Consider the following 14,254-nt stretch of genomic DNA (forward strand, 5'->3'; position numbering starts at 1 on the left):
GTGTGTCAGTTTCACCCCCTTTGCCCTCCCAGTGGGCAACTTAAGTTTCAGCTTACTTTTTCACAGAAAGCACTTTTATTTTTTAAAGATATATATGTGTGTGTGTGTGTGTGTGTATGAAAGGCAGAATGACAGAGATGGAGAGAGCAAGGGTGAGGGCAAGGACTCTTCCCCCTACTGATTCACTCTTCAAAAGGCGGCAACAGTTGTGGGGAAGCCTGGATGAGAATAGGAACCTGGCGCCCTCCTCGGGTCTCCCAGTGGATGCCAGGGAATTCCTCCACTGCTTTCCCAGACACATTAGCAGGAGCGAGATCTGAGGCAGTGCCGCTGGGGCTCCAGCTGGCATTCGGAGCGGGGATACTATCACCACGAGCAGTGCCACAATACAGGTCTCCAACTTACTCTTTACCATTGCTAAATTGCACATCTCCTCTAGATGTGTGTCTTGGAAGTCTTTAGTCAGGTCTCCGTCTACTTGCACCATGGGGTAGTATTCTGGGTAATGTGCTGTCTTGATTCCTCTCTTCATTTGTACTGTAACTGTGCAATTTGAGTTTTCTCCATAAAATTCCACTTTAACCCATTTGTCTACAGATCAGTAATTATCTTCCCACCCATCCAATGCTCAGTTCTCAGTCATCATCTCGCATAGTCTCTCAAACACATTTGACACGGTTGATTTTTCTTTCTTGATGCATTTTCTTAACTTGATTTCCAGTCTGTCTCCCCGGCCACGGACACCAGTCTTTCTTAATCTCTCTGTTGGTTCTTTCCTTGTGTAGACTTGAAAGGATGGGATACCAAGAGGTCTGGCACCTGAAACTCTTTTTAACTCTGTGTATTTAATTTGTTTTCAATTCAAAAGAATGCCTTAACATTTTATTGCTTGTAATTATTATATGCTAATATTTATACTTTAAGCATTAGGTTCTTCCTGAGAATACATAATATATGTTGTGATTTATGTACCTAAAATATGATTTAATCTCAGATATATATGTAAATTACTCAACTTGCTTTCACTTATTTATTTAGAATTCTTAATTTATATATTTGAAATAGAGAGATCTTCTACCTGCTAGTGCTCTCCCCAGAAGCCAGGACTAGGCCAGGCTAAAGTCAGGAGACCGGAGCTCCATCTGGCTCTCCCACCTCTGAGGCAGGGAGCCAAGTACTTGAGCCAGTACCACTGCCTCCTAGGGAGCACATTAGTAGGGAGCTGGGTTGGAAGCAGAGCCAAGCAGAATCTAGGCACGCTTATATGGAATACCGGCACCCAAGAAGCAGCATAACTAGTATGCCAGCCACCAGCCCCTTCATCCTGGTTTTACTCTCCACTTTTTTTTTTTTTCCATTTAATAACTGGAGTTTATATTTGTCTGGCTATTGAGAGAAAAGCAAAAAAAATCCTTAAATATTTTTATATTTATTATGTTATGTATCATTATCTATACTTATACATACATACACACCCACATACATACTGAGCCGCACACCCCATTTAGTTTCTTCCATACCATACTCACTAGCCTGTATCTGAGTAAATATCACAAATTGTGCTAGCTTTTCCTTTTCCATCTTCTCTTTTACTACAGTGAAGTGGATGATGTTCTCGTTAACAATAAATACTCTGGTTGTCTGGTCTCAGATCATAGCTTACAGTAACTTGGTGAATTTGGGTCTGTGACTCTTACCCCCTAGGTTTAAAATCTGGAACACAGGAACACAGTAACATTGCAAAGTCAACTTCTTTCTGTAGTAAGGGCCCACGTAGCCTTCCCCTTTCCACACTCGCCAACCCCATTTGTGGCATCTTCTTTCCAATTCACAAAACAATAATTCTTAAGAGCACCTTAAAAGATTGGCATTACTCTGATCAAAGCTCCCCACCACTGCCATGACATAAAACCCAAGGGGTATACTGTGGTATACAGGACTTAGCTGATCCCTCTGTTGGCCTCCGCTGCTCTCCCTTTCCCCATTCACCCTTCTAGAAAGCCTCGGCCAGCTTGACCCCATGCAGGGTCTGTGCACTTGCCGCACGCTTGGTGAACCTTGTCTCATTCAAGACAGTCTGTACATAGCCTGTCCTCATGGAGGTCCCCCAGCCTTCCAGGACTCAACTCGCTTCACTCATTTCAGTAGCATTTTTCACTAAGTGGCTCGTCTCTTTTATTCATTTTTGAATGGGCTGTCATATATTGAGAGCTAAGACGTTGATTTCCCTCTGCTGTATTGCTAGTAACACTAACAAAGGTAAAATGCAGTTTCTTAAACAATGTGAATCTATGGCTAAAGAGCTCTTGAGGACAGGGGGTTTCCCTGCGACTCAGGGCTTTCTTAGAACAGAGCCATGGAACTACATGCATAGCCGTCAGAGTTTGGAGCTTTGGACCCAAAGTTCTGTTTGAGTACTTTAGAACAAGCCATATAATTTTATCAAATACATAACTGTTTATGCATATGTTTTTTCTTATATATGTATGTATGCATTTGTATTTATTACATACACAGAGGGAGAGAGAGAGCATTGCACAGGCGTTTTCATTCTATTCTTTTTGCTTATCCCCGTGTGAGCCTTATGCCAGTTGAAGTGTCAAAGTATTGTGAATATTTGCCATTTGCTTCAAAATCTAAACAGAAAGAGAAACGCTAACTGTGTGGTGAATTGAGAATTCATCAGCTAAGCTCAGAGCCATCACAATTCATTGCTTCACGTGGAAACAACTTCAGTTAATTTTTCTGGTCATATCTGAATTTAGGGAGAGACAAAGAAGAATCGAAGAACATATTCTATATTTAAGGAATTGAGTTTTGTTCCCATGGAAACATTTTGGCAATGAATTTTGTAAAGAAAATGACTAAGCATTTTAGATTCTAATGCTTCTTTGTTTTTCAAGTTTCTAGAAGTCTTAAACAATTTAAATTATTGAAATTTCAAGTGTTTAATAATAGCAACAAATTGCATTTCTGCTGGAAACATGAAGGAAAAATAGTTCATTGCAATTATAGGCACTTTGAAAAGAAGATTAATGGTGGATAGTTCATGTGAATTTCATGGATTGTATGTGATTTACATTTCATTTCATTTCTAACTACATTTATAAAAATATCTTAAAAATTTTACAGTACTTCATTTTTATTGTTTACAACTTGAAGCGGGATTTATGTACATTTAGTAACTGGTTTGAATTCACATAAAATCATTTCAGCCCAAAGAATCTTCACTGAAAATAATTTTTTTTAAAGATTTATTTATTTTACTTGAAAGTCACAGTTACACAGAGGGAGAAGGAGAAGCACAGAGAGAGAAAGAGAGAGAGAGGTCTTCATCCACTGGTTCACTCCCTAAATGGCCGCAATGGCTGGAGCTGAGCTGATCTGAAGCCAGGAGCCAGGAGCTTCTTCTGGGTCTCCCACGTGGGTGCAGAGGCCCAAGCACTCGGGCTGGGGCCTTCCTCCACTGTTCTCCCAGGCCATAGCAGAGAGCTGGATCAGAAGTGGAGCAACCGGGACTTGAACTGATGCCCATATGGGATGCTGGCACTGCAGGTGGCAGCTTTACCGGCAATGCCACAGCACCTGCCCCCACTGAAATAATTGTGAATTCCTTCTGTTTACTTTGAAATGGATTTTTTTTCAGGAAAAATTAAAATTTGTGAAAAATATGCAAGTAAAATTTATGAAATCCCTTCTCATATCTTTTTTGAAATTTTAAACTCAGTAAGTTCTGGAAATACTCCTGAATTGTTTAAAATGAAGCTATAATTAAAAATAAACCAAAGAGCTCCATTACTCTAGGAAATCAAAGTAAATAAGATACATTTCCAATGCTTACTGATGATACTATTATGTAAATGCTTACATTTGATTCTTCTGTTTTCTATCTGGCCTCATGGCTTTATCGTTCAGAAATGAAACTTTGTTCATAAATTTTTTTCCTGAAAAAATTTCAATGTTTAAAGAGTAAACATTCTTGTAGGTTTTCCCTCTTCTTTCACCCTCTTCTTGACCTGTGCTAACAAATGCTACCTCACATCATACACAGCTGTATACAACCACAAACACACAAAAGCAAACACACTTCTTTACACTCTATCTTCAAATCATTATTCCATTTTGATATAGTATCCATAGGAGAAAAGATTTACATATTTTCTCTCTCTTACATTATTTTCAATTCTGCAACCATAACTTTCCTCTAAAACAGTTCTTTTATTTTTTAATATTTTATTTATTTATCTGAGATGTAGAATTACAGAGGCATGGAGAGACAGAGAGAAAGGCCTTCCATTCTCTAGTTCACTCCCCAAATGGCTGCAAGGCTGGAATTGGGCCAGTTAGAAGCTAGAAGCTAGGAGCCAGAAGCCTCCTCGGGGTCTCCTCCGCAGGTGGAGAGGTTCGGTCACCTGAACCATCTTCTACTGCTTTCCCAGGCCATAGCTGAGAGCTGGATTGGAAGAGGAGAAGCCAGGACTAGAACTGGCGCCCATATGGGCTGTCGGTGCTAGAGGCAGCGGCTTAGAGTACTACCCCACTGTGCTGGCCCTGCTGCTAAAGTTCTTGCCTTCCCTAACTCTTCTATATATCTTGCATGTTCATATGAAAAATTGTCACAGATTTGGTGATTGTGTATAAAGTTGGGCAGTTACAAGTATTTTTAAATGTCCGAAGTGAAGTAGCATTGAACAAGAGAAATGGGAATTTGAAAATTGAAAGATAATGTGATGTTTAAAGCTGGCTTTGTGTTTGACCCACATGAGCATGTTACTGTGCAGAAGGTAGGCTAGTCTCTCTGCTTAGTGAATATTTTTTTTTCTGTATAAAGCCAATGTAGGCCCTCAACTATCAAGTGAGAATTACTACAAATGGAAGTCAGAGGCAAGTGAAAATTTCTCCATTCCCTGTGTTCGCGAGAACAAGGTCCTGATAAGGGGTATGGACAATATTTGATGTCATTTTCCTTTTGATGAGATCTCAGAACAAAGATGAAGTTTTGAAGATTCTTGCTTGAATGGATGGTGCTAGACATGAGAGGCCCTACAGTCTGTGGGCAAATGACCTTTCCCAGCTCTGCAAAATGAATTTAAAACAAAGTTGCCCACATTTCAGGGTGGCCTCCAGGGTCCCAGTTGGTACTTTATTTGCAAAGTTACATCCTTGGTGGATTATATACATTTAGTGTCTTCAGTAGAGCATAGGCTATCATTCTAAGTTCAGATGACTATAGATCACAGCAATGTATTATATACTATACAAAAAAAAAAAAAAAAACTAGAAAAGAGGTGCTGATAGGATCCAAACATAAAGAAAAGGTAAGAAAATGACAAAGCTACTTGCATGTTTGAGCAGGGTTTCAGTTACTATATGTGTTGAAATATTGCAGGGTGCCTCACAAAATGTCAAATATTTCATGTTAATTGCAAATGTATTTAAGAAGTTCATTCCATGTAAGTGAAGGGTATTGGATTAGGGATTGGAACACAATAGTTCTCTCCAAAATGTTCATAATTTTGTTCAAATATAGATAAATTTTACCAATATTCTTAAAAAGAGTTTTAATACTCTTTAGTAATGAAAAGCCATTTTGAAAATATTAAATATTTAATCTCTTTTATAGTGAATATTTTAAGCATGCACTTACATTTCTGGTTTTTTTTTGAGATTCTAATTATGATTATATATTGTAAATCAAATGCTAATCCTAATGGATTTTCTCTAATATTATTATATTTCTTTAATAACTGCTACGTTTTATTCTGTAATAATGAGAAGGTAAATACATATCTTGAAAATTGATTTAATATATATCATGCAAATGGATATGAACCAATCATACATTTCATATACATAATAAACAATTTTTAAACATGGCAAAGCATATCATATATTTAAAACTGAAGTATATATTTCTGTGACAATTTTTGTATTATTTATAACATGGGTTTTAATATTCTTGGTTTTATGCTTTGATTGATAGTAAGAACTACCTAAAAATGTCCTTTATGCCAATACATCAAAGAAAAAAATGTCAATGTGTGGGAAAATATTTAGTGAGTATTTAATTCACCCAAAATAAGACTGTGTTTCCTTTAAAAGGAATTTGGCTAAATTCGGTATGCATCTATGATAAAAACCAGTCTGAGAACATTTCATTTTTTATTTTTCAATTTTTTTAAGATTTATTTATTTACTTGAAAGGCAGAGTTACACATACAGCATCCATGTGTTGGCCAAGCATTTGGGCCATCTTCTGCTGCTTTCCCAAGCCACTCTCGGTGAGCTGGATCAGAAAAGGATCAACAGGGACATGACCTGGTTCCCATATAGGGTTCAGGGATGCTGGTGGTGCAGGCAACAGCTTAACCCATTATGCCATAACATTGGCCCCCAACCAGCGTCTTAACCATTGTGCCAAATGACCACCTCTGAGAGTGAAGAGTGTGTGTGCAAAAACTGGCATTTCATAGAAATAACTGACATGATTGGAAGAAAGAGATTGGCAAATCAGAATAATTTCTCTTCTGTTTTGAAGATCAGCAATTAAAATAAGCAGTATTTCAGTAGGGAAAACGTACTGGATTTTGTAGGTTAAAATATGACGTCAGGCCTTGGGTTCTGTTGATGGCATTTTGAAGCATGTTTTTTTTTTTTTTATTTTTTTTTTATTTTTTTTTTATTTTTGACAGGCAGAGTGGACAGTGAGAGAGAGACAGAGAGAGAAAGGTCTTCCTTTGCCGTTGGTTCACCCTCCAATGGCCGCCGCTGCAGCCGGCGCACCGCGCTGATCCGATGGCAGGAGCCAGGAGCCAGGTGCTTTTCCTGGTCTCCCATGGGGTGCAGGGCCCAAGCACCTGGGCCATCCTCCACTGCACTCCCTGGCCATAGCAGAGAGCTGGCCTGGAAGAGGGGCAACCGGGACAGAATCCGGCGCCCTGACCGGGACTAGAACCCGGTGTGCCGGCGCCGCAAGGTGGAGGATTAGCCTATTGAGCCACGGCGCCGGCCCTTGAAGCATGTTCTTGAAGTCAAACTTCTCCTCTAGCTTTTGTACATCTGTGACAGCATTCGATGCTCACATAAGTTTCCTGAGACAGGTTCCATTATTATTCTTAGTTTAAGGCAAAGGGACATTAGTGAGGATAAATTCGTCTCCCAAGTTCATTTAGCTGATATGTGTCACTTTGAAAGTTTATGTGAAGGTTTATCTGAAGTTTATCTATACTGCTTTCTCAGGCCATAGCAGAGAGCTGGATTGGAAGAGGAGCAGCTGGGTCTAGAACCAGTGCCTATATGGGATGCAGGTGCCGCAAGCAGAGGTTAAACTACTGTGCCACAGCGCCGGCCCCCACACATTGTTGATCTGAATAATTCCAACATAGATTTTTCTGTAGGCATAAATATTCTCTAAAATTTATTAATTCTGGTATTTGACATTATTTATTGTATACTTCATAATATAAATGCATTGCCAGTGACAGAGATTATACCATAAAAACATAAGCTGTTCTGAATTTATAACATGAAAACCAGATTTAGAAATACAATAATGAAATATTTAATACTCTTCAAGCTTATAGAATGAATACATTTTTCTAGCTTACAGAGGTTTTTATCATCAGCATAATCATTGTGTTTATCTGAAGGTTATGTGAAAGTTTATCTGAAGGTTATGTGATATACATGTGTGTGTATATGCTTGCATAGAACAAATTATAGTTTTTTTGAATTGGAATTTAATTTATTAATCTTATAAATTTGTTTTAAGCTCTATTATTTTAAGCTCAGTTTACATTTGCAAATTGTGTTTTATTTCCCTTCTGATTTAATTAATATTCCACTGAACAAAATCCCCAAAACAATCATTTCCATTTACAAACATAGCTAATTAAATTACCATAACATTTAATTCTATGTTTCCAGTTAGGATAATCCTAACATTGGTGAAGCAAACTATTTCTAAGCAGTCAACGAAGTTTTAGAAATATAATGAGTCAAAATAACAAACATGGTAAATTAAATTATTTTACTCATTCCAGTATCATTTATAAACCTTAAGAATCCAATTATTCTTGTAAGCTGACTTTATATACTTAGAATTATCAATTACCTCTTTCAAATTAAAGCCATCCATTATACTTGGGTTCTTTTATATATCAATATCTATTAAATATTAATCTTCAATAATAAACACAATGATTATGCTGATGATAAAAACCTCTGTAAGCTAGAAAAATGTATTCATTCTATAAGCTTGAAGAGTATTAAATATTTCATTATTGTATTTCTAAATCTGGTTTTCATGTTATAAATTCAGAACAGCTTATGTTTTTATGGTATAATCTCTGTCACTGGCAATGCATTTATATTATGAAGTATACAATAAATAATGTCAAATACCAGAATTAATAAATTTTAGAGAATATTTATGCCTACAGAAAAATCTATGTTGGAATTATTCAGATCAACAATGTGTGGGGGCCGGCGCTGTGGCACAGTAGTTTAACCTCTGCTTGCGGCACCTGCATCCCATATAGGCACTGGTTCTAGACCCAGCTGCTCCTCTTCCAATCCAGCTCTCTGCTATGGCCTGAGAAAGTAGTAGAGGACGGCTCAAGTGCTTGGGCTCCTGTGCCCGCGTAGGAGCCTGAAGAAGCTACTGGCTCCTGGCTTCAGATGGGTGCAGCTCCAGCTGTTGCGGACATCCGGGGAGTGAACCAGTGTATTTACTGTGTGTACTGAGCAAATGTCTGCTAACCTGAGGAGGGACACAGTTGGGGATTGGCTATTATTTTTTTCTATAGGATAATCTGAAGCTTGAAAAATAATAAATCAATATTATTTATTAAAAGTTAAATTTATTTGTTAAATTTATTTAGTTATCTAATCCATTTTAATTAAATATCACCAAACATTATGGTGGAACATCCTAGAGATTCTACCTTTAATGGGAAATAAGCAACATTCAGGCCCTCTTGATGCCAGTAATTTTATAGATCATAAAAACAGTAACAATCGAATTCCAGGTCAGTGTAATGATATTGATATCTACAACTTCTGATCACACAGTCTTTAGGATGGGGTCCAGGAAGGCTTTAAATTATATTATAAAAATTAATTTCCACATATGTAGTCCCCTGGGATCTCTAATTGATCTGAGAATTGACCTACATATTTCTGTAGATTCTCTTTCCCATATCTCCTTCCCTTGTATCTCCTACATTCATAAAGAAATGCATCTTCTTGTTGTCCTGAATTTCATTCTGATGTATTACTTCAAGCAATATTGCACCTGGGATAGAACAGTAAGTGTCAATGAGAATTATTTTTTTCTTGTGGAAGCTCCTTCATGATTTATTGCATCACAAAATATCCCTGCCTTCTTTTGTACATAGTTTTATTGAGTTAATGAGGTTTTAGATGCCATTATTTAGGCCCTTGTTGAGATATTTTAAATTCAAATATCTCATAGAAAATTTGGAAAGTGGTTTTCCTCCTCCATCCTTCAAGGATTATTGTCAAGTAGCATATGGCTCCTCAGGAAGAGAGTTTTAAATATAAATCAAAGAAAATATCAAAAGGGCTAAAATGATTAAGCAATGCTTTTCAGTTTTCTGGCAACTCATTACGATGAGGGAGTAGCTAGAAAGGAAAGCTGTTGGTCTCACCTTATCCCAATTAGAATGGCTCTCATACAGAAATCAACAAATAATAAATCGTCGTGTGGGGACAAAGGTACTCTAATCCACTGTTGGTGGGAATGTAAACTGATGCAGCTGTTGTTGAAGACGGCACAGAGATACTTCAGAAAGCTGAACATACATCTATCATATGACTCAGCAATCTCACTCCTGAGAATTTACCCAGGGAGAATGAAATGAGCATGCGAAAGAGATATCTGCATCCCCATGTTCACTGCAGCTCAATTCACAGTAGGTAAGATATGGAATCAATCAAGATGTCCAGCAACTGAAGTCTGGACACAGAAAGTGTGGTACATATACACTATGGAATAGTACTCAGCCATAAAAGGAATGAAATCCTGTCTTTTGTATAAAAAAAAAGGGATGTACATGGAAACGATTATACTTAGTGAAATAAACCAGTCCCAAAAAGACAAATACCATATATTTTCCCTGATCTCTTGTAACAGAGTGCCAAAAATGTAATATATAGGAGTGAAATTGACATTTTGAGACTGTTCACAGCCCTGACTTTTTTCCTTCTTCTTGCTTTTGGGTGGGACTCTTTACTTTATGTAGGATTAACCTCCTGAGTATAAGGTAAACTGAAAGTAGGCCATTGTAAAAATTAAGAGAGGAGTTAGGAGTTAGGAGAGGAAGGAAGAGGCAGGATGGGCGTGTGGGTGGGAGGGAAGATCACTAAGTTCCTAAATCTGCATGCATGAAATACTTGGAATTTGTATACCTTAAATGAAATTAAAAAGAAAAAAGGAAAGCTGTTTAAAAAAAAGAGCTAAATTTGCTTAGGACTCTGAATCTTTTAGATAACACTGAAGTATTGCCAGGATAGTCAAATTTTTCTTGATATACAGAATAAACATAATATGTGATTTCTCTCATATAAAATTCCAGAACTCAATAAAATAAGCAATTTATAATTTTATGAAAGCAATTTCATGAAATATTTGTCCAAATTATGGTCATTTATTACTGTATATTTTATAACATTATTACTTACAACAGAAGCTGTTAGTTCATCTAATTTTCATAGTATGCAATTGTATCTTTCATTAACTGATAAGGAAATGATTCTGCAAACTAATAAGCAAATGCGTATCTCATTTATCCTTTACATTATTTACTTACAGGCGTACTTTGTGTTACTGATCTTCACTTTATGGCGTTCCACAGGTAATGTGGATTTTGCGGGCTGAGTTTGCCACGCCATTTATGTACAGGAGCTTCTGGCGCTCACATTTTCTGTGTAACATTTTGCTACTTCCTGAAAGGTGTAAACTTTTTCATTATAATATGTGTTGTGATGATCTGTGATCAATGACATTTGGTATTACTATTAACTATCTTGTGTTGCCACAAAGCATGCACTTATGAAATGGAAAACTTAAAAGATAAATGTTCTGTGCGTTCCAACTTCTCCATAGGCAGCCGTCTTCCTCCCCTCCTCTCCCTCATCTCCCTCATCTCCCTCCTCCTCCATTCCCTTCTGCCCCCTCCCCAACCCTCCAAATACACACACTCCTTTTAGTCTTCATTGTTCACTGAGATGCAACAATATTGAAGTGAGGCCCTAATTGAAATTAGTTCATCATTGCCATGTAAATAAAACCTACTGTTCTTTTGTAACATGCAACTCTACTGAATTAGTTTCTCAGTTCTAAAAACTTCTTGGTGAAGTGTTTAGGTTTTTTCCATGCACATCATATGATCTGCAAACATGGATGCACTGATTGCCTCCTTTCCAATTTTGATATCCTTTCTTTCTTCCTCCTCATCCTTAATTGCTCTTGCTAAAACATCAATAGAACATTGAATAACAGTGATGTAACTGAACATTCTTGTCTAGTTCCAGATTTGAAGGGAAATACTTTCAGCTTTTCCCCCATTCGGTATTATATTGGCAGCTTGTTTGTCATATATATGCTTTAGAATTTTGAGGTAAGCTCCTTTTATACCTACATGTTTTTATCAGAAGGGATGCTGAATCTTTTTTTTTTTTTTTTTTTGACAGAGTTAGACAGAGAGACAGAGAGAGAGAAAGGTCTTCCTTCCATTGGTTCACACCCCAGATGGCTGCTACAGCCAGCGCCCTGTGCTGATCTGAAGCCAGGGGCCAGGTGCTTCCTCCTGTTCTCCCATGGGGTGCAGGGCCCAAGCACTTGGGCCATCCTCCACTGCACTCCTGGGCCACAGCAGAGAGCTGGACTGGAAGAGGAGCAACCGGGACAGAACCAGCGCCCCAACTGGGATTAGAACCCGGAGTACCGTTGCCGCAGGTGGAGAATTAGCCTAGTGAGCCACGGCACCAGCCTTCTGGAATGCTGAATCTTATTGAATGTGTTCCCTGAATCCATTGATGATGACATGGTTTTGGTTCTTCATTCTGTTGAGGTGATTTATGACACTTGTTGACTTCTGAACAGTGAACCACTCTTGGATCTCTGGTATAAATTCTATGTGCTAGTGGTGTATGATCTTTTTGATGTAGTGTTGGACTCAGCTTGCAAGTGTTTTGTTGAGAATTCTTGCATCTATGTTCATCAGGCAGGTTAATCTGTAGTTTGGCTTTTGTATTTTTGCTTTGTTTTCAGTATCAGACTGATATCAGCCTAGTGAAAAGAATTTTACAAGTTCCAGTCTGTTTAATATTTTGGAATAGTTTGAGAAAGTACTGGAGTTAGACCTCTGTTGTTCTGTAGAATCAAGGAATGGACATTGTGGCAGCCTGGGATGCCAGCATATCTATATGGGTGCAGGTTTGTGTCCTTGCTGCTCCACTTCTGATCCAGCTCCCTCCTGGTGACCTGGGAAAAGCAGAAGATGACCCAAGTGTTTTGAGTCCCTGCCACACACATGGAAGACCTGGATGAAGCTTCCAGCTCCTGGCTTTGGCTTGGCCCAGAGCTGGCCATTGCAGCGGATACATGGGGGTTGAACCAACAGATGGATGATTTCTTTCTCTCTCTCTTTCTCTCTCTCTTTCTCTAACTCTGGATTTCAAAGTAAATAAGTACATCTTTTAACAAAATGTTTTGTAGAATTCAGTAGTAAAGCTTTCAGATTCTGGACTTTTTCTTGATGGGAGACTTAATTATTGCTTCCATTTTAATTTTGATTTACTCTGGGTTGGTTCTATGTATTTAGGAATTTATCAGTTTTTCAAGATTTTCTAATTTGTTAGCAAATCATTGTTCATAGTAGTTTCTTATCCCTTGTATTTCAGTGGTGCTGTTGTAATGTTTCCTTTTTCATCTCTAATATTTTTGAGGTTTTATTTTTATCTTTGTTAGTCTGTCTAAAGGTCTGTCTCTTTGGTTTATCTTTTCAAAAATGACCTTTTAGTTTATGATCATATATATATATATATATTATATATAGTTTCACTTATTTCTGTTCTGATCCTTATTATTTCTTGTCTCCTGCTCAGTTAGGGTTTGATTTATTCTTGATTTGCTAAGTCATTGAGAAGAATCATCATAACATTAATTTGAGACTTTTCTCTTATTTTAAGGTAAGCACATAATGCTACAAACTTCCCTCTTACTACGGCTTTGTTGTATCCCACAGGTTTTTTTAATGCATTTTCATTTTCATTTGATTAAAAATTTTATTTCTTTTGAATTTCTTTTTTTGACTTTTATTTAATAAATATAAATTTCCAAGGTACAGCTTTTGGATTACAGTGCCCCCCCCCATAACTTCCCTCCCACCCGCAACCCTCCCATCTTTTGAATTTCATCAGCAATGCATTAGTCATTCAGTAGCACGTTGTTCGGCTTCCACGTATTTGTATTCTATTGTTCTTTATGTTGATTTCTGGTTTTATTTTTTTGTGGTCTGAGAAGATGCATGGCATGATTTCAGTTTTTTTCAAATTGGTGAGACTTGATTTGTGGCCTAATCTATGGTCTATCCTAGAACATATTCAATGTGCTGATGAGAAAAAACTGCATATTCTGTGGCTATTGAGTAAGATGTTCTGTACATGTCTCTTAGGTCCATTTGCTGGATAGTACTCCTGAAATCTGATGTTTCTGTGTTGATTTCCTGCCTGGATGAGCTGTCCTTTTATGACAGTGGGATGTTGCAGTCCCCACAGCTGTTGTATTGGAATCTGTCTCTATGTTTAAGTCTCATGGTATTTCCTGTATATTTCTGGGTGGCCTTGGGTTGGGGGCATATATATTTATGATTAGCTTATCATGTTGCTGAATCAATCATTTTAACTATATAATGCCCTTTAAAGAGTTGTAATAGTACATGTGTAGAGATATAATATTTTTATATGTATGTATTGATTACTGAAGACAAATACTATTGCAAGTCAAATGGCTTCTGTTTCTTTGATTTCAACAAAATTGATAAGGTTCTTAGTCTAGTTGTTAGATGATAAATCACTAATTATAGTTTGTGATGCTGGAACATTTTGTAAATGTTGGCTCTTGTACCTTAAAATATGTTCAAATACTTGCATGTTACAGACATCAAAACTATTTACATTTTCATCTATTTTACCACCAAGGTTACTCAAACATTATATCTATAAAAAT

Source organism: Oryctolagus cuniculus, chromosome 13 (assembly GCF_964237555.1).
Source record: "Oryctolagus cuniculus chromosome 13, mOryCun1.1, whole genome shotgun sequence".
NCBI lineage: Eukaryota > Metazoa > Chordata > Mammalia > Lagomorpha > Leporidae > Oryctolagus > Oryctolagus cuniculus.